General features: G+C 50.0%; 1 long non-coding RNA gene across 1 annotated transcript; it reads left to right on the forward strand.

The window, feature by feature from the left end:
- The first annotated feature begins 13,136 nt into the window (after nt 1-13,136).
- LOC119110520 (uncharacterized) lies at nt 13,137-18,745 on the forward strand. Its single transcript, XR_005095503.1, has 3 exons — nt 13,137-13,338; nt 18,206-18,354; nt 18,650-18,745. It is a non-coding gene; the product is annotated as an uncharacterized LOC119110520 (long non-coding RNA).
- Nucleotides 18,746-20,026: the final 1,281 nt, after the last annotated feature.

Consider the following 20,026-nt stretch of genomic DNA (forward strand, 5'->3'; position numbering starts at 1 on the left):
GTTTAAATGATGGCTGCGGTGTTAATGGTTGGAACACTTCAAATGATCGACAGCGCGTTTCACTGGTACATGTGATATGTATCTAAATGTCGTTGTCGTCACATTAATGAGGAAGCCCAAGATGTCCGACCACACCGTCCGTTTACCTGTAACACATACTCTGGGGGCCGGAGAATGAGGCGCGCTCGGGCGGGAATGGGCTTAGTTTGGCCTAATGGGATCTCAAAAACTATCAGAGCTAGAGCCATCAAATTCACAGGGAAGGTGGGTCTGTATATCAGCCACCAATACTAGTATTTTAGATCCTTAGGTCATTACTTGGGCTCAAAAGGTAAAAAAGTCAAAACCCAGGTTGGTGTCTTAAGGGCCCTCAGCCCTCCTCATGCAACCACCTTTAGCGTTGATGCCTATTCCAAGCAAAAGGTAATTAGCGTGAATTTTAGGTCAGTGGCCTTATTTAACCTTCAGAATGTCACTGTGAACAAACCTTCTATGCTGTACTCGTTTTTTTTTAAATTTGAACAAGCGTCAGGGTTTACGCCAGGCGGTTTGCTCCTAAAATAAAGGCTTGATCAGGATGAGCTAAGGCCAGTGATCTCTAACCATTTGAAGTCCAAATAAGATGTCGGTTGACGGTCTTGTTTTTTTATTATTAAAATTAATTTGGTATAGGCGTTGAAAACTATCGCATAAAACAATCTTTTTGGTAAAAAAATAGTTTGGTTTTGGCTTCAGTCTAACCTTCACACCTAGCCCAAGGTCAATGCAAATAGTTTTATCTTGAATTTGGTGACGCGTTTGAGAGCCTATCTAAAAAATTATGGTGTCCTCTAAAACTTCGTTGTGGCATCAGCTTAAACGATTGCCTGGGCGCTTTTGCTGACATCCTTAACCCAACTCTGACCTGTCATAGTTCAGCAACCTTACAAGGTGCGTCTAATCTTGCCGAAAGACTGGCTTTAAATTGCCTACAATCGCACAAAATTTGGCGCGGCTGCGCCCCGCCGTTCAAAAGTTATCCGGGATGAACCTTGTGGGGGATCCGAGGGTATGTAAACACAGAACTTTCCTGAGCTGTGAGAACCTGTATCATATGTCCCCCACACTGAATCTAACCGCTCTCCAGACTCCGTAAGAACTGAACACCCTGACTATGGAATTGTCTGCGGCTGTGACTCTCCAGGTCTACCGGGGTTTGCGCAACTGACTACACTGCGATGTCGGATTTGTCCTGCGCGATAATTCACACACAACTTGCTTTAAGGCCTGAAATTTAAATGTTTCGACTCTTAGACACGCTCGGCTGGGCAGACGGCATCAAGTTTCGCCCACCCCATTAGAGCCCGCAGCCTAGAGGCGGCCATGCAAAGGAATGAAAGCAAAACCAATGGCGAGTGATGTTTGAAATGTATGTGTCGCTCTACGTCTCCGCTAATCAATATGGCTTAACTCGTCGGGATTTGATACATGAATCAACGTAAAGCAAGGATTACATCTGATTGTATCTACTTGATGTGATTTTTATGTTTGTTACAAGCATTACATTCACGATGAAATAAGCTCAATACCTGGCAATGCCATTCCATTGTAACTGCATGATTCAGGCACTTACTTCCCAGCTTTCCATTCCTACAAAAAGCGTCAGGATGCTTTCCTGAAACAAATGTCCAACATCGACTTCGACGAGTATCGACATCTACATAATGTGTCAAGTGTCAATGGATCACTGTAGATCACCCTGACCATGGTTAAATGAGGTGAATGGCGGAAAATGAGGCAAATGAGGTGTTCGCATTCGCCGGGCGTCTTGTACAGATTATGGAATATTTTTGAGACGGTAGTCGCATTGTTGGTAACAATAAGACAGAACTGCAATCAAGTATAATTTCTGCTCATCAGAAACATCATTATTCTTTTCTTTAAACTAGGAATAATGTCACGGTCTTGTTTCCCAATTATTCCCCAAAGCACTCGGGAACCGATGACTTACAGCCATATTTCGGGGGTATACGATCTATTCTGTCCTTTGAAGTCCTTAAGCGGTAGGAACATCTACCGATTTCGGTTCTGATGTCATACAGCTGCGGACCTTACGCGAGTACCGTATGAAATGGAAGTATCTACTGATTGGATGCCTTGAACTGCATAGTGCATACTTATGCCTGGTTTGGACGGAATGAATCAGAAATTTCCAAAAGGCACGGATCTGATATACGTCGGATTCTAGAATACGCCTCCTTAAACGGCTTTAGACGGCTTGCCGTCTTGATCCGCTGCTAGTTTTAAAAGCTTGCTATGATAGACGCATTTCAGCCCGAAGACGTGGCTAGAAGGAACTGAAGTAACTAGGTATAGCATGCTCCTGATGTCTTGAATGTGCTTACATTCCATTGTTGCAATTCCTTCCCGTTTTAAAGCTTCAGTTTTGAAAGGCGGGAAGGCGCAAATAAATGCAATGGTGTAACAGATGTCTAAAGTAATGCGATCTGCATTGTGTTGTGATAACATTATTGCCGCGAAGAAAGCCATTCATCAAAAGGATGCTTTTCATTGAAAATGGCAATGATGCAGAGTGCTAAAAAAACATTCGGCGAAGAAGCCTACATAATTCATGCATTATGCCGAGATTGTACGAAATTTACATGCGATTGTCCAGCTTTGTACTGTACGAGGAATTTCGAGATGGCGAGGAAGCCAGAATAAGAATGACCGGCAAGTTAGGCTGATTAATTAAAAGCTGATTGGTGTTGAGTTAGCTCATTAGGCCTCCTCTTCCTTGCTGCAATATGGGACACGTGAGAGGGAATCAATGAATTGCAAAGTGGACGCGACAGCGGTGTCGGAGCGGAGGCGTGTGTGCGAATGGAAAGCAGCCCGAGATTTGTGTTTGACCAATTCCAAGTCTGGGAAGGAATACTTGCAGTAGGCGGGCGCTCTGCCTTATGACTGGCCAGTGTCGCTCCGTGGATTTGATTGGATTGATATGACGATGGGCGCGTTGGACCATCCGTGTTGAAATGAGCGTCGGAGAGAAGGACTGATGGCGCTTCACATATTTGAGATGGCGCAGGGAAGATGATCGCTCTCTGGCGACAGGATGCCTTGTTTGGCTGTTTCGCCATCGCTGTCGGTGTCCTTGACATCAATGCGGCCCGGTCGCAGAGAACGATGACCTGTTATTACTGAGGAAGTAACCGGAGCGGTCTGCGAATATTAGCATGCTTGGAGTAGATGAATAAAGTGCGGATCTCTCCTGCAGCAAGAAGCTGGAGTCCGTGCATATGACTGCCCGTTACATGTTTTCTCGCTTTCTACGTGACAGAATGCCGGCATGGCTGCCAACAGGCCTGCCAGTCAGCTGTGTGCCAATGTGCGAGGCGATACCCTCTCAGCCGATTGCTGTGTGAAGCGGCCTCCATTGCGATCGTGACGTCATACGTTAAGGTTTGCTGGTCGCACCCTTGTTTGAACGCAGCGAAGACCGCACGCAGCTTCATACTCGTTTTCATATTATTCAAACAGGAAAGTGATAAAGTGGGCGGGAAGACGGGGCCGGGGCTGCCTCGGCGCAGCTGTGTGACATGGGGAGGCGTGGGGTGCTTCTTGCGGGAGGTCGTGCTGCGGGGTGGTTGTGTGCGGGGAGCTGGTGCTTCCGCAGCGCTTCCCATCGCAGGTAGCAGACCGGGCCCTGGCCCCGGGGGCGGGGACCGGTGCGTGTAGCACACTCGGATCATCCTGCAGTCCCAGATTTGTCACCGCAAGCACGGAGGCCACGGGTGTTCTGGTTGGCACTGCAGCCAGACGCTGGTCGCGGCGACGTCGCTGCGGCGGGGTCACCCTTGCTTTTGCGAGGACTGTTGGAGCAATGTAGTACCCGGAGTACCCCGCTTAGGTAAAAGGCTGTGCATACTCTGTCATTCATGCATTATGTTAAGTCTTTTACTCCTCTCATCGATGAAGTGGAGTGAGAAAAATTAAATGCGCTTTACCTATGATGGAAATAAATATTTGTTAAAGATTCATACTGAGTGTGCTTACTTGTCAGCTTGTGAGAAACAACCTGAAATGGGAAGGCAGAACACTTACGATGGGGTCATATTTCTGCTTTACCGGATTCCATCTGACTGTGTTTTGCGAATGGCAGAAACGCTGCTGGGCGGACGGGCGAGATATGTACCTCGCGCGATTGAACCGGACCGGGCTCCGAAAACTCGTGGTTTTACGATAAGTGGTTTAGTACGTGTTACAGTTGGTGTGTGACGTATATTATTTTCCGAATAGTGTCATTATAATTTGTCTCTGAACCCCCTGGCATGGTGTCATCTCCACTGCTGTGGCGCATTTGTGGCCGTCTGATTTACCGCGAGCCGCCCAGAGTGATAAGCCCGGCCGATAGTTTGTCATTTTCCGGAGAGTTGAGTGCTCGCCGGACTGGGCAGGCCCATCGGCCGCTCCGCCACTGTTTACACGGGACGCAGCGGTGAAACACGCGCGCTGCCCTCCGCTGGTGCCAAACGGGAGAGTTGAGCATTGTTCTCACTCTGGTTCATAATATTACCCAGCTATTGGGTTCATTCAGTGGTTCAGTGGCTTATTGGTTCAATTGAATGGTAACTGGGTCGTTTTCTGTGAAATACGCTGGCTACACACACAAAGTTAAGATAAACTTACAGGCGCATTTGTGGAGCGCCACAGTTTTTGCGTAGCCGGCTGTGTACATGCAACCTCCTTTCCTCGGTCAGACCCAATACAGTTGTGAAATGGGCCCTTGAATAGATCAAGCGTATGATTGCTCTGACGGTATCAGACGGTAAATAACTAGAGTTGGTGAAGTGCGTCAGGGACAGGATCATGCTAAAGCTCTTATGGCACACAAGCAGAGATATCGGGCAGCCTTTTATCGACAAAATCGACATGTTATTTGGCTTTCCAAGCACTCCTGCGATCCACTGTCCAATCCAGGATGTCGTATGTATCTTGACAGGGTAAGTCAACATCTTAAGAAACGCAATGTGTGGCACGGTGAATGTCAACTGCGCATTTATTGATCGGATTTGGTAGTTTGGTGAATGTGATCCGATTAGAGACCGGTTGATTAGTTAATATTGATATCAATATTATGAGAGATTAATTAATATTAGTACGGCAAATATTCGCATCTGAATGCCTGACAATGCTATATGGTCGCACAACTGATGAAGACATTTCCATTTTGATGGATCTAGACGTCTGAAAATTTTCTGTTACGGGTGTTACACGATATCAGCGTGCTCCAGTTTGCAAAACTCCAAACATGATTACCAAGTTCGAACTGCAACCTGACTATGCTTCTGCGTTTTTCAACGAAACCCATGACATAACTTGATGAACGGTTCGAATTGCTTGTGACGTTGCGCGGAGTTCGAATCTTGTCTGTGGAGCCGGTGTGACTGAACTTGAAATAGCTAGCATTTTTCACGATCTACTGTCCAACGTGCGCATTTCTGGCACATATGCAGCACGCTGTTGGACACCTCGCTGACAACTTCCACGAAAAAGAGTCTGAGTTGTCCCAACTTCCCTTGCACACAGCGCCAGCGACGAGCATTGTCCCACAGCAACCCGTACCCCCCCCCCCCCCCCGTTCGCCGTAACAGCGCGTTAGAAACCGAGACTCCTGTCCCATGAGACTGACACCAGATGTGGAGAGCGTCCTGAGCTCCGCCGGCCGCCCGTCTGGAAAACGTTTCAACCAAAAGGGGGCGCGACGTCTCAGAACATGGCACTCCATGGTGGACATTTGGAACAAAGACTGAAGTCACAGTCTGCTCCAAACTTTGCCGCCCATCCCTCACCCCCTCGATTGTGACTTCGGGCCGTCACTGCCCAGCTCTATGCTCGAACTTGCGTGGCAGGCGGCCCTGCTCAGCGGGCGCCAGGTTCGGTGAGCGGCACGGCCGTACCCCTGGCCGACGGGTGTGGCCAAGAGCCGCCGCCTCGCACCGCCTCAGATCGATGCTCGGGTTCGCCGGGGGCCGCCGCGCCAGCCGCCACCCGTGACCCGGCGCCCCGCTCTGTCACCTGATTCAGCGGACCTGCTGGCTGAGGCCTGGTGCCCCACTCTGCCACCTGATTCAGCAGACCTGCTGGCCAAAGTTTGGTGCTCCGCTCTGTCACCCGTCTCAGCAGACCTTCTGGCTGAGGTCTGGTGCCCCGCTCTGTCACCCGACTCGCCAGACCTGCTGGCCAAGGTCTGCTGCCCCGTTCTGTCACCCGTCTCAGCAGATCTGCTGGCTGGGGTCTGGTGCTCCACTCTGTCACACGACTCAGCAGACCTGCTAGCTGAGGTCTGGTGCTCCACTCTGTCACCTGATTCAGCGGACCTGCTGGCTGAGGCCAGGTGCCCCACTATGTCACCTGATTCAGCAGACCTGCTGGCCAAAGTTTGGTGCCCCGCTCTGTCACCCGTCTCAGCAGACCTGCTGGCTGGGGTCTGGTGCCCCACTCTGTCACCAGGCTCAGCAGTCCTTCCGGCGGGGCCTGGGTGGCCGGACGGCCGGCGGCGGCCGCCCCTCGTGCAGACTCTCCGCGCGCCAAGGTGGCCAGAACGGCGGCGTGTACGCCAGCTGGGAGCGGACATTTTGGAAGCATGCTGCATTAGCATGGCCCTTCCAGGACACGTTATGTGGTGGTGTAAAGTACATGCTGCTGATGGCCATCCCGTCACAGCGTCCTACACGGGGCGTAGGCTGCAACTCATCATGAACAAAAAATGATGTCACTGATTGCTCTCTAATCGTGCCATGAGAGTCGGGTCTGAGAAAAATAGGCCCACTTATTCCCAATGCGCCCGACACCAGTGCCCAGGATCCCATTTCACCGGACGCTCATTTCAGATTCGGTAAGTCGCGCTGGTTTAGGGAATATCAGTTATTCTTCCGGTTTAATAGACCTCTTTAATAAATCCATTGCTGTTGTAGCTGTATTTGCAACGCAGGCCTGCCTTCCGTGCCTTATGCTTTCCGTTCCAGCTGCCTCAGCCATCTTTCTCATTGATGATTTGCTGAGTTTGGTGCTTTAAACATCAGCCAGTCGATAAATATGGAAACATTCTCTACACCCCCCTCACCTTTATTAGAGCGTAGCCCCATATTTCGTAATAGTATCTACGAGTTCTTTTCCAATATTATCCGGCATTCATTTTGATCCAGCGGTGCAACGAGGGCTTTAATATGCATCTGTGTAGAGGAATCGCAGGATCACCAAATGAGATGAATATTCAGTTCGCGGTTGGAGAGATTGGTTTTAGGGCTTCACGTGAGGGTGTGTCTTTCAGCTTGATGTTTTTTCCGTACTCGTACGCAAATGAAGCAGGCATTTCCTCTTCAGACTGTAAAACCAGTTTTTTCAAGTTCGTCCACAATAGGTCAGGCACCACTTAAACTGAAATGGTAAACACAGTTTTCACCATGTTTTACACCTGAAATGTCGTTGCAATCAAAAACATATTGTGTGGTTTATACATATCAATATATATATATATATATATATATATATATATATATATATATATATATATATATATATATATATATATATATATATATATACATGCATATATGCATATATATATATATATATATATATATATATATATATATATGTATATATATATATATGCATATATGTGTATATATATACATCTATATACATATACATATATATATGTATGTATATATATGTATATATATATATATATGCATATATGTGTATATATACATCTATATATATATATATATATATATATATATATATATATATATATACAATGTACATATTGTGTGGTCAACATATAAACATATTGTTTGGCTGGCCCAGCTGTACGTTCCAGTCTCATGTACAGAGATGGGCGACGTTCACCCATTGCAGACTGCTTGAGTGATGCACGTCAGAGAGCGCATTGGCCGTTAAAGCCGCTGCAGCTGACGGGCCTGTGACATTGAAGCTGTGAATGACTTTCAGACTGCGAAGGCACGCTACATCCAATCAGAGTTTTCAGTAAAATTCATCCAATCTATGTAGTGCTTTATGTAAAACAGTTGTGTATCGAATTTTCGGTGTCCTCAGACTCACAATTATGTATGAGAACAGCCACTGAATTACAGAACTAAGCTGCAACCAAAATCCTCTTCGGAAGCTGTCTTAGCCCGCAGATCAGGGCCAGGACATCGCTCAGTCATATCCTGCGTGCATTGAGATGTGTTAGCGCATGTGAAAGACACAGTCACTGATATAAACAGGTATGTTAACAGACGACATTTTGCACCGATGACATACGAATATATGCCACATGCTAGACTGTAGTTCAGATGACGCGCAATTGGCTTTGTTTTTAATGACGAATCATGAATAATACTTAGCTCCACAAGCAACCAGTCCAAAGATAGACGTTCTCACAAATTTTACGTTAATGCTGCTGTTCAAAACGGGACCAAAACAAGCTCGTACAAAAGTTAACCTAAAAGTGGCATGGGCTAAGTACCTCTGGGCACTTAAGACCTAGCACTCTAGAATGTGGTTTTGCAGGTTTGTCACTTTGCTTTCAAACACATTTGCCGAAGCTGCAAGCAGACTGACGGCGAACGACGAACGCACAATTGCGTCTGTCATCAGAGGACAGCAACCAGTGGTAATATCAACAAAACTCGTCGTTTCAAGCTGTATTCATGGTAACGAGGTGTCGTACAAAGGGAGTGTCCGACCTTTGGGGCATACTCCAATGACATACTCTGGTGAAACCTCAGGGCCAGTTACGTCTAATAAAATCGCTGGGTAGTGCGACTACAGCACTGTCAAGATATAGTAAGGATTTCAATCTCAATTATTTTCTAGTCACAACCACCATGCGCACCTCTACTTGTGCGATTAAAGAACGTTTGTCATTGGCCCAGCGGGCAATGACCTGTTACGGAGAAGTGTATTGGTTGAAGTTTGAACCAGTGCGTCACAGGAATCGTGTGATACCCCATTCTCGAAGCGACGGTGCGCCTCGAAAAGAGCCGCTGTGTTAATGTCATGGGGAAGAAATCAAGGCCATAGCATAACGTTTCGTTGAATAAGCAGGGTAAGAGGTTCACATTCGCCTTCCTTCTTGTATAAGCAGAATGTTTCAAGCTTTCGCAACACTTATCACACAAACACTTTGACACATAAGCGTGTCGCAAACATTACAGAACACACGTTAGAAAAGCGTGGCAAACGAAATGTATTACTTAGATAGTGGTGAGCAGGGTGTACCAGGAAATTTTTCAGCAAAGCGGCTACTTCAAGTTGAAATTATGAGCTATTCAGAAGGATTTCAAGAAGACGTCTTGCCGTACGTTGTTAAGTGCACTTGCAAGGAACATTATGCACATAGATACGACAGCCAAAAAAGCTGCGAAAATCGAGTTGGATGATCGATGTGCAATTTCGAATTTACTTTTATTCGTTTCGATAAAGGTATGTTGCCGAAATATTAATGCATCCCTATCTCTAACCTGGTTTTTCTGTGAGGAATCAGGCTATCACTACTGTCTTACCTAACACGTCTATCCGATCAAACTGGACGCGGCAGATCTAACAATAAAGGAAAAGTTCAAAAAGGTGGCATATTCCCATTAACCAGTGCCTCCTAATATCTGGAAGGTCGTTCATCGTCAGAATCGACATTTCCAAATCGTATTACCGTTGTTACCGACGCCCTACTGCTGACATCCTATTTCTCCAACCTTGAGGGTTTCAGACGCAAAATATACGTTTCATTATAAAGCCTTAACGTCTTCTGTATCGGGTATCCTGGCCCCCAAAGTTGTCAGAGTCCTTCGTCCTGGCATGTCTGTGTGCAATCCTATCATACGAGCCTGACTGGCTGTCCCCGTCTTCCCAGGAATGTAATCGTGTGTAATACAGACATCTGAAGCGAACCTCGCCGACGAGAACCGGCAATTTGCTTGTCGTTTCGGCTCAATTTCAAATGACATTTTCATCAGCGTCATCCAGGCTGCAGCCTTGATGCGATCCGTGGTGCCCTCCAAATGACTACAACCTTCAGCATCCCTCCAGGCGGCTCCCACTCTCCCGGTCCTTGGAAGCACTGCATTGCCCGTCAAACAAATCTGATTGCTCTTGCAACCCATCCAGCTTCCGGCCAAACATCATTGTCTCGGTCGCTGCCACAATTTTAGGGAGGGTGGTAATCTCGCGAAGCCGCGTAATCTCTTCACTGCTCATCTTCTGTCTCCTGCACAGAGCGGATTTCAACCCGCGCGCTTGAAGAGATGCGTTGCTGCCCTTAACCACGAAGCATTGCTCATACTTAGAAATGCACCAAAGTCCCTGATTTGTTCCCTACCAGTTTCCTGTTGAAGCTTGAACTGTTGTGGATCTATTCTATCCCAAAGAACGAAAGGCTGTCACCAGACAATGCTGTAAAAACCAGGAACAGATGCGGTGACTTTTTACGTAGCACGTATGCAAATTAATTGCCCTCCCAGATAGTAGCCAGAGAATGAAAGCTCCCGGTGCTTGGCATTACAACTTCTTGCAATGAAAACAGTTGGCTTCAAATGCTAATCTTTTTTTTATGCCAATGTTCTTTTCTCCATGCCTTCTTCCTATCTCTTTAACTTCTCCTACAGGCTGATGGCAGATTGGACACAACGCTTAGGATGCTGCATATCACAATAAATCGCCTCACATTTTCATGTGTCGAAATGGATCCTTATCATGCATGTTGATGTTTGCTTGATAGTGTCGGTTTCCAGTACCTTCTAGTGCCATGAAGATCGGTTATTTCGGCATAAGGCCTGAAAATGTAAGTTTTTTGGTGTGTCCAAACGTTCTGCGCGCAGAGTATGATCGCTATGCTGGAGTGCTGAGAACAATAGTTAAGATGCCCTGGTAAAGCGGCACATGTAAATATGAAGTGCTCTCAAGCCATTTCCCCGCAAACCGCCTCGCACATAAATTGTTGAAGTACACCTGTTTTACGTATATATGAAACGATTTGTTATGTCATCCCTCATTCGTGTTACCTTCTCCTTACCCAGGCACCTACCGCTCACTTAAGGGCCATCCATCCACAAATGCGAGCCTCCTTTTTCATCATGGCAGCCATACACCCTCAGCCTAGTAAAACTAATGGCATCCAAAGTATTGCCTTGAAACGAGCCTAGTCACGACACCAAAGCCTGCCAGCGCCCGAAAATAGCGCCGCCGCCAGACGGAAGCCTGACAAATTATCCGTTCTGACACGTAATTCGGCGGCGCCGTCTGCGTCATAATCGCGCCGGCCGCGCCAGAGTCGTGTCCAGCGTCCCGTCTGCTGTGTCGGCAGGCTTCCTGGGCGTCAAAGGCGGCGGGGCGGCCGACAGCGGCCTGCTGGACCAGGCGGCGGCGCTGCGCTGGGTTCGGCGCAACATCGCCGGCTTCGACGGTGACCCGGACCGGGTCACCCTGTTCGGTCACGGCGAGGGTGCCGCCTGCATCAGCCTGTTGGTCAACTCGCCGGCTCTGGACGAGGGTGAGCCCACAATTAACCGTCGACAGGCTGCAAGAATGAGAGACGATGGTTTATGCCGTCGGGAAAATTTATGAATATATAGTTGCACCAATATGTTTATCCGTTGATATGTATCTATGTATATGTGCATATATATGCATACAATATCCGACATGTTTTTTTCCTCATGTGCTACTTCTCCCATTGCAGGGAAAATCCAAAATTTCCAGTCGAAATTTAAACGTGAGGCTTGTAACCAGATGTGTCGTGTCCATTTCGAACTATAAAGCCAGTTTGCCACACCTCTTCCACAGAAAAAAAAAAACAGGCTGTCCACGGCAATTTTGCGATTTGTCAGGCATTTTCGCTTATTTCTCCCATCGGACTGTTTGTTTACCGCTATCGGTAAGGCTATTGTTTTCATTATTTTCAACAAAAGCTACTCTGGCTTTACCCACACGCAGCATGGTATTTTGTCAACAGGCTTGGGTCTACATCGTTTTGTCACAAATCGTGTAAGTGCCCATAATGTGTTATTTGATAAGTTTAGTTTATTACCAAGATTCGCATCCAGCGGAAACCCAGCGCCCTGCAGGCTTCCGTGCATTCTGTAGATCCATCGGGCGTCAGCAGCGTCAATGCATCGCTCCCGTGCATGTTGCAGATTCGTTGGGACATTAAAACTGATATACATATATATATATCCCAAATATGCTCATCTCACTTAACTCATGATAGACACTGAATACAATTAACTGAAGTTTGTGTTTACAAGTTTGGCCAAGCCTTTGCGCTCGGAACCCGGGCATGTGAATCGCTTCTTGTATCGTGTGCGTGACTAAGGCGCATTTTATTGTTGTCATGCGCATTTAGAACTAGCTCTGTGCATTCACTGCGGAACATTGTAGTGATAGCCTGCAACGTTGCCATTCCACATTGACATGTGGGCTATATTGGACTCAAGCATCCAGTAAGCATCGTACTTTTTCTTGAAGAGGTAGTCAGGACCTTAGTGGCTTGGAGCTTGCGAGGGATTATTCGTAATTTTAGCTGAATTAATTCTGACCGTTCCCTACATGCAAGCATTCATGCCGTACTTGCAGCGACATCAGAGGCCGTATCAGCTGCGCAGCGCCGGTTTCGCCCTCCGGTGACGCGTCTCCATCTTCCCAGGCCTCTTCCATCGCGTGATCCTGATGTCAGGCTCGTCGCTGAGCCCGCTGGCGCTGGTCGAGTCGCCGGGCCAGCGCGCCGCCTCGCTGGGCCGCCAGCTCGGCTGCCCAGCGCTGCCCGGCGTCAGCTCCGAGCCTAGCCGCCTGCTGGCCTGCCTGCGCCAGCACAGCGTCCAGCGACTGCTGGCCGCCGACGTGGGCCGGTTCCAGTTCCTGCCGACGTACGGGCCGAGCGCCGGCGGGGCGGCGGCGCGCGCGCGGGCGCCGCCGCGGCGGTATGACCTGCTGGTGGGCGTGGCCGGCCGGGATGCGACCGCCCTGTTCCGTGAGCGGGACATCAGCCGCGGTTTCGAGAGCGAGCGCCGTGACCGCCTGCTGCGCACCTTCGTCCGCAACGGCTACTGCTACAGCAACGTCGAGATCTTCTACTCCATCATCAACGCGTACACTAACTGGAGCAACCCGCGCCGTCACCCGATCACCGTGCGGGACGAGACGCTGGCGGCGCTGAGCGACGCGGCGTTCGTGGCGCCGGCGACGGCGGAGGCCGACCGACACGTCGCGGCTGGTTCTGGCGGTGGCCACAGACACAACACCTTCTTCTACGTCTTCAGCTACGTCGGGGATGTCGGTGAAGCGGCGAAGGTGAGCTTCGCTGCTCTAACAAGAAGGAGAAGGGGAGATGTTGGGGGAGGGGATAGAGACAAGGCGGTGCCCACCTCTACCCCCAGCTGCTGCTTGCGCCCAACTCTCATTAGCAAGAAACAAAATGTGTTCTGCTTGTTCGGTTGCCGAGTTGGCGACGGACTTTGATGAATCTGGAAAAGGATGCTGCAGGAAGAATCCAAGTGAAAACTTACAAGGCCCCATTGTGGCTAAGTAAAAAAAAAACTAAACAGACATCACCATTTACCATAGAATGCATATTTTGCCTGCAAGTCAAGTGCGTCAGTGATTTTGCAGAATCGTCAGTCGCTGTTCCGGTCACCTGGACAGTAGCAACGCATATGCGTAGACATTATTGCATCGACAGAGATCCCCCGGAGGATTCCAGGGCAAAAACGACCAGCCCATCTCGGCTCATCTCGTTGACGAGCTTAACCCACTTGCGATCAGACAGCATCGACCGAGCAGCCCATATACGAGGGGAGAAGCTAAACATGTCGTAACTTGGAGGAGAAGTGGGCGATATGGGCACTTTCAGCTTTGCAGGCCTCTAAAACAGAACACTAAAGAAGAAACCTGGCTTTCCTGATCAACACATTCCAGACTGCGTTCCACCGTCCGCGCGCTGGCCAAATAGTTTGCGATGATCATGCCCCGAAACAGGTATTCGAAACTTAACTTGCATGCTTCCGATCACCTCGTGCTCCGAACAAACTGGGGGGAGGGGGGGGGGGGGGGGCAGAGGGAGCTGAGTGGGCTTATCCTCCCTGCCGGCTGGCAGGAAGGTAGGAGTGTGTTTTTGCTCCTACAAAATCTTAGGAGGCCCGTTTTACCCAGCAGAGGTTCTAAAGCCCATGTGGATTACCAAAATTCAGATCAAGGAGACGCGATAACTGAACAAGAGGGTACTGAACGGGTCTCAGGAGACTTTTACATTACAAGCCTCATTTTCGCGATCATGAGACGGCCTTGCTAAATAATCTAGCTCATGCTTCATATTAGGAGGCCCAATTTTGTGTTAAGGACGCCCTTTGCTGGCTCGGAAGGCCACCGCTATGGGCTAGCAGGCCTCATTATAAACCGGGAGGCCCGTTGTAAACTAAGAGGTTTCCCATAGGAGCTAGGAGGCCCCGTTATTAACTAGTAGGCCCAGTTATGAACTAGGATGCCCCAGAAGTGAGTTGGCCGGCCCACTTTATGGACTACAAGGCATCTTTATGGACGAGGAGGCATCGTTGTGGACTAGGAAGGCCATCGTTATGGACTAGGAGGACCCTGTTATGAACTGGGGGGCCTAATATCAACTACGGGGTCCCGGTATGAACTAGGGGTTCCTTTTCTGGACTAGAAGGTATCCCTTGTGTAGTAAAAGGCCTCCTTCTGAAACAGGAGGCCCCTGCCATAACTCAGCAGGACTGTAGTCAGACCATACTCGTAAGGGGTGGGTGGGTGGGTGCCATACCATACCGTTGATCCAAGAAAAGGGTGAACACTTTGTGTTGGCACGATTCTTTTTTCAGGCTGGAATCACGTTACTGCTAGTGTAACCAGCCCTGCTCCGAACAAATTTTTAGCGCATTGAGCATGGTGGGCCGCCGGCGAGATAGAGTGGAGATACCGAGTCGGAATAAAAAGACACTAGAAAAAAACACCGCAAACACCTTGCCTTACGACTGCCGCATGGCGCGTGCCAGATGCGGACGTAGCATGGAAACCACAAGCCAAAACGGTTAACAAGCCGAATGACGACAGGATGAAAATGTAGTAAAGTAGTCGGCTGTAGAACAGACTTGGTACGGATGATATTGTTGGAATGCCCGTTGGATAGTAGCTGATTCATGGACAAAAGGCATGGGCGCACTTCGCACATAGGGTGAGATTTATGGGTGGGGAGGTTTTCCGTTACCTTATTCCTTCCGAAACTAGGAAATGCAAACGAAACAGTAAACCTTGGTATCGAAATCAGCGAAATGACAAGGGTTTTCGCGGTACGCATCAAGCCAAAATTTTCACTTTTTAAGAGACTTCAATCAAACAAGTTTGTTTCGAAATGTGCAAACATTTATTGCATGTATATGTAGGTGCCTTCACCATTATTGAGCTATCGAGCCTTTATTTGATATGTCTGGACTAGCTGATCCGGGTCAGTCAAATTTTGAATTTCACACATCTTCCGCCATAATGCCCTCATGCATAGATGAAAAGCGCTAATGGGCTCACTGGGCTTCCCTATTACCACCCCTTTTGGCAGCTTTGCGACTGGTGGTGTCCATACTTAGCTCGAGCTACATCTTTGCAAGGTCAGATTCGATCATGTCACGGCAGCTCACGGGGTGTTGCCTTAAGTCATTTACTTTTGGATTTGCCATTGGTAAGCATTGATCGCAGCGGTTTTCTGCCGACCCCGCAGTTTTGCGTCCTATTCCGAATTGGACTGCGTATCGTTTGCATGGTTATCTCTGGGACCTTTTGAATTTAATACACGGCTGCCATATTCGTCGTGCTTTGACGTTCATCATACAAGAAAATTGCTCCGCACGCTTAACCAGGCTAAACGAAGCTCGCTGTTCTTACATATACATCGAGTGCATTATGCTGCACACTAGCTTGAAATTTGAACTTTCAAAGACTACGGAGTTCATTTTACTTTCAAAATTATACTGAATGAGTGGCCGAAATCTCAGGAACACTTCAAGTAAACAGGAAAGAGGTACTGGCCTCCCAAATAATTATCGAGCAGGCTTGACGGGCAAGATTTCCCTTACCAAATCCAAACGCTGTCCTTGGGGCTGTCCCCGCACTAGAGGCCTTCATCAGAACGATTTCCTGTACACAATCCCTTCGTCAACCAGACGGGTTGTGCCATACCTGGCCGCTTACCACCCTTCGCCAGTCACACCCATTGTTACACACCAATTTTCATTTTTCCAAGCATTTAATTGTTAATTACGGAATAGATGCGGGAATTTTTACATCCAAACTTACTCTTGCGTTGGAAATTGCAAAAAAAGTGTGAACAAAGAGTTATGAATGGAGCCCAAGCAGTAACAATGTGCACTATTTCGTGGGAATCTACCCAACACTTCGTAAACGACCCATACCAGCACCCAACATTGTCCACAAACCTGTAGCATACCACCGTGTTGCTCATATCACATCGGTATCTATGGGCTTACCCAACCCGTGAAGTGGCCTAGCCCACATCCAACCGCTACCCATCCCTTATCGGTTCAATCTAAACGTCACCGATCCGTTTGCTTTTTCGCAGTACTTAAGCTCTAAATTATGGAAGAGTTTCGGGGAGGGTTCCGATCATCCGGACAACTCAGCTGGTTCCAGCGTTCGCCCTTCGATCCACCGACTCGTGGCGGGGTGGGCCCGAGTCGCTTATGCACTTGCCGTTAAGCTCTGACTGGGATGTCCCGCGGCGTATGGCAGCAGCCGCGCTTACGCTCAGGTGGTACTAGAGGGCATGACGAAGCGTGTCAATTATTGCGCCACGTTAAGTTTGGGCCGCATAATTCTAAAGGTTTACTCAGCATTCTACGAGCTGGTTACCCCATTTTATCCAGGAGACGTCCTTGAAATCCTGACCGCCCCCAAATCAAATTGCGTTGCGGCGACTTGAACCTAGCGATTTTGTTTTCGTCCCCATAGCAGACAGCTGTTGAGTATTCCTTGACGCAAAAAGGTGTTCCGCCTCCTGGGATGCGGGGCCGATGGCTCCGCACGTTAAGATCGCAATCCCAGCCGCGTGCCCAGTGGGAGCTGCGCTTTAGTCAGAACCAGCGACGACCTTGCCGTGTGCACTACGCGGAGCTGCGCTGTAGTCAGAACCAGCGACGACCTTGCTGTGTGCGCTACGCGGAGCTGCCGGACCCGGAGCTGACCTGAGCTACTGTTGGTGACTGTTGCAGCGCCTGGGCAGTGTGTCCGGTGGGAGCTGCGCTGTAGTCAGAACCAGCGACGACCTTGCCGCGTGCACAGTGGGTTCTGCGCTGTGGTCAGAACCAGCGACGACCTTGCCGTGTGCACTGCGCGGAGCTGCCGGACCCGGAGCTGCCCTGAATTGCCGTTGGCAGGGGCGGATCCAGCCTGGAGTTGTTTGTTTTTTTTTGTTTTTTTTTGGGGGGGGGCAGCCGTTCGTCGCCAGCTGGCTGGTGTGGGATCCGAGTCCAGTGCATGGTGCCTCTCGCGAGTACCTAGTAGGGACACAATTCAAGCACCGAAATGTTTTTGAATCTCAAACAGAAGTAAAACAAAACAGTTAAAACAATTAAATTTAAAACAGACGGTGTGTAGACGAAATTTTTATGAAGTTCTGGGAATGTTTTGGGGGGGGGGCAAAACATACTCTCAGAGTTTTTGGGGGGACCATGGCCCCGTGCCCCCCCCCCCCCCCTCCAGGATCCGCCTATGGCCGTTGGTGGCTGTTGCAGCGCCTGGGCAGTGTGTGCGGTGGGAGTTGCGCTGTAGTCAGAACCAGAGACTGCCTTGCCGTGTGCGCTGGCCGGAACTGCCGCGCCCTGAGCTGCCACTGGTGACTGTAACAGCGGCTGGGCAGTGTGCACACGGCCCGGAACTGTCCTGAGCTGCCGTTGGTAACTGTTGCAGCGGCTGGGCAGTGGGGCAACCCTGAGCTGCCGTTGGCAACTGTTACAGCGTCTGGGCAGTGGAGCCGCCCTGAGCTGCCATTGGTAACTGTTGCAGCGGCTGGGCAGTGGAACCGTCGTGAGCTGCCGTTGGTAACTGTTGCAGCGGCTGGGCAGTGGAGCTGTTCCGAGCTGCTGTTGGTGGCTGTTGGAGCGGCCGGGCTGCCCTGAGCTGCTGTTGGTGGCTGTTGCAGCGTCTGGGTAGTGTACACGGCTCGGAGCTGCCGTACGTGTTCGGTGACCCGCTGCTGCCGGCGGCGGAGACGGGCATCCGCTACACGTCCGGCCAGGCCGACCTCAGCCGCGCGGTCGTCGCTCTCTGGACCAACTTCGCCAAGACCGGGTGCGAGTTCACCACCGATGGGGCTGGAGTCGGCGCTTTGTGCGAGGAGGCGGGCTGAGCGAGTCCTGCGTCACGCTCCGCGTGTCAGAACTCATTGTGGTCTGTGGCGACAGACTTAGAAGGATTTGGTAGCCATTAAAGTAGGCGTTTGCAACGCGCCTGGATGCTTGCTGCCAAGTTGTGGAAAATATGACCCGAGCTGCTGGCAGTATCACATACGTGGCCAGTAGGCACTGCATGTTCTACCCCCTGTCCCTCCCCCTAGACATGCGCTGACCTTTCTCATGACCCCCAGGGACCCGAACGGGCCACGGCCGGAGGCGCGCGCCGCTCCTAGCGGCCGGGAGCGGAGCCGATACAGAGCCGTCACCTGGCCGCCCTACAACGCCACGCACCGCAGCTACCTGAACCTGGGTGAGACGAGCGACGCCACAGGGGACTCCGAAGCGGCCGCTCGCCTGTAACGACGCCGCGCCGGCAGCTGCAGAAAGCTGGCACCGGTCGCACTCGTGTCTCGGTGGACGGGGACCATGGCAAAGTTAAATGAAGCTACTTTGAAACTGAGTGGGGCTCTTTCGTTTTCCTGGTGTCTGTTGTCACCTTTACTTCAGGATCCGGTTTTCGAGCGCAATGGCACTTGGAGTGAAGCTTGACATTTCATTCCGGTGGTCATTATCGAGTCTAACGAGCTTCAGGAGTTTTTCACGTAAGTTATTAACGGCATCAGAATGGTGCCCCACGCTGAGAACCCAAGTCTTGTAGGAAGCCTGATATGAAACTGCGTGGTTGCAACAACTACTTTTTTGCATGTATATTATTTAATGTCTTCTGGTATGGAAGAGTACGATCCGATGCCTAAAGAGGTTGACATTAACGATGTGTGATGGACACACCCACACCCACACCCGCACACACAGCGCGCGCGTGCAAACACACACACATACGCATATATATATATATATATATATATATATATATATATATATATATATACATATATATATATATATATATGTAATGCGGGGCCTTTTCGATATCCTGTTTACCTACGGGGGTCTAGAACTGCCAAAAAGCACCGAGGGTCTCTCGGGATCTTCGCACCTCTAGTGCCAGGGGAGGCGGCATGACCCCAGGGCGCCTTGGGCTGCGCCACTGCGGTCACTGCATGAGGACGGGAAAACGTCGGCCTGATGGAGCGCGACGAGCGGACCGCATCAGCGTCCCGCCGACGATGGGCTGGCGATCGTCGCGCCGGGGCGTCCATGAGTGCGGGGAGGGGAGGAGGAGGGGGCTGCTGCGACTCTGCAGCTGTCTGGTTTGGCGCGAGCCGCAACTCATCAGTATGCAGCGCGGCGTCGGTCGGCGTCGACGCTGCTGAGAATCCGCGCTAATCTTACCGCGTGTGACGGGGCATGGCACCGGCTGCGGGCTGGCGATAACGGCCCGGGGCGGGGAACGCCCGCCTCTGCTGCGCGCGGCGAAACAAGGTGCTGTACATGCAGCAGGACACGGCGGGGTGGGACTCGCGCAGCTGCATCAGACTGGGACGCCGAGCATGCACGACACGGCGAGACGTCAGACAGAAGGCCAGCGTCGTAATGGAGCAAGTGTTGAAATGTTGGGCGGCGCCTCAGGGCTTGTGCTTGGACGCGCAAGGAATTTGCACCGATCA

The sequence above is a fragment of the Pollicipes pollicipes genome, unplaced genomic scaffold, assembly GCF_011947565.3.
Source record: "Pollicipes pollicipes isolate AB1234 unplaced genomic scaffold, Ppol_2.1 Scaffold_7231;HRSCAF=8579_pilon_pilon_pilon, whole genome shotgun sequence".
NCBI classification, from domain to species: Eukaryota; Metazoa; Arthropoda; class Thecostraca; order Pollicipedomorpha; family Pollicipedidae; genus Pollicipes; species Pollicipes pollicipes.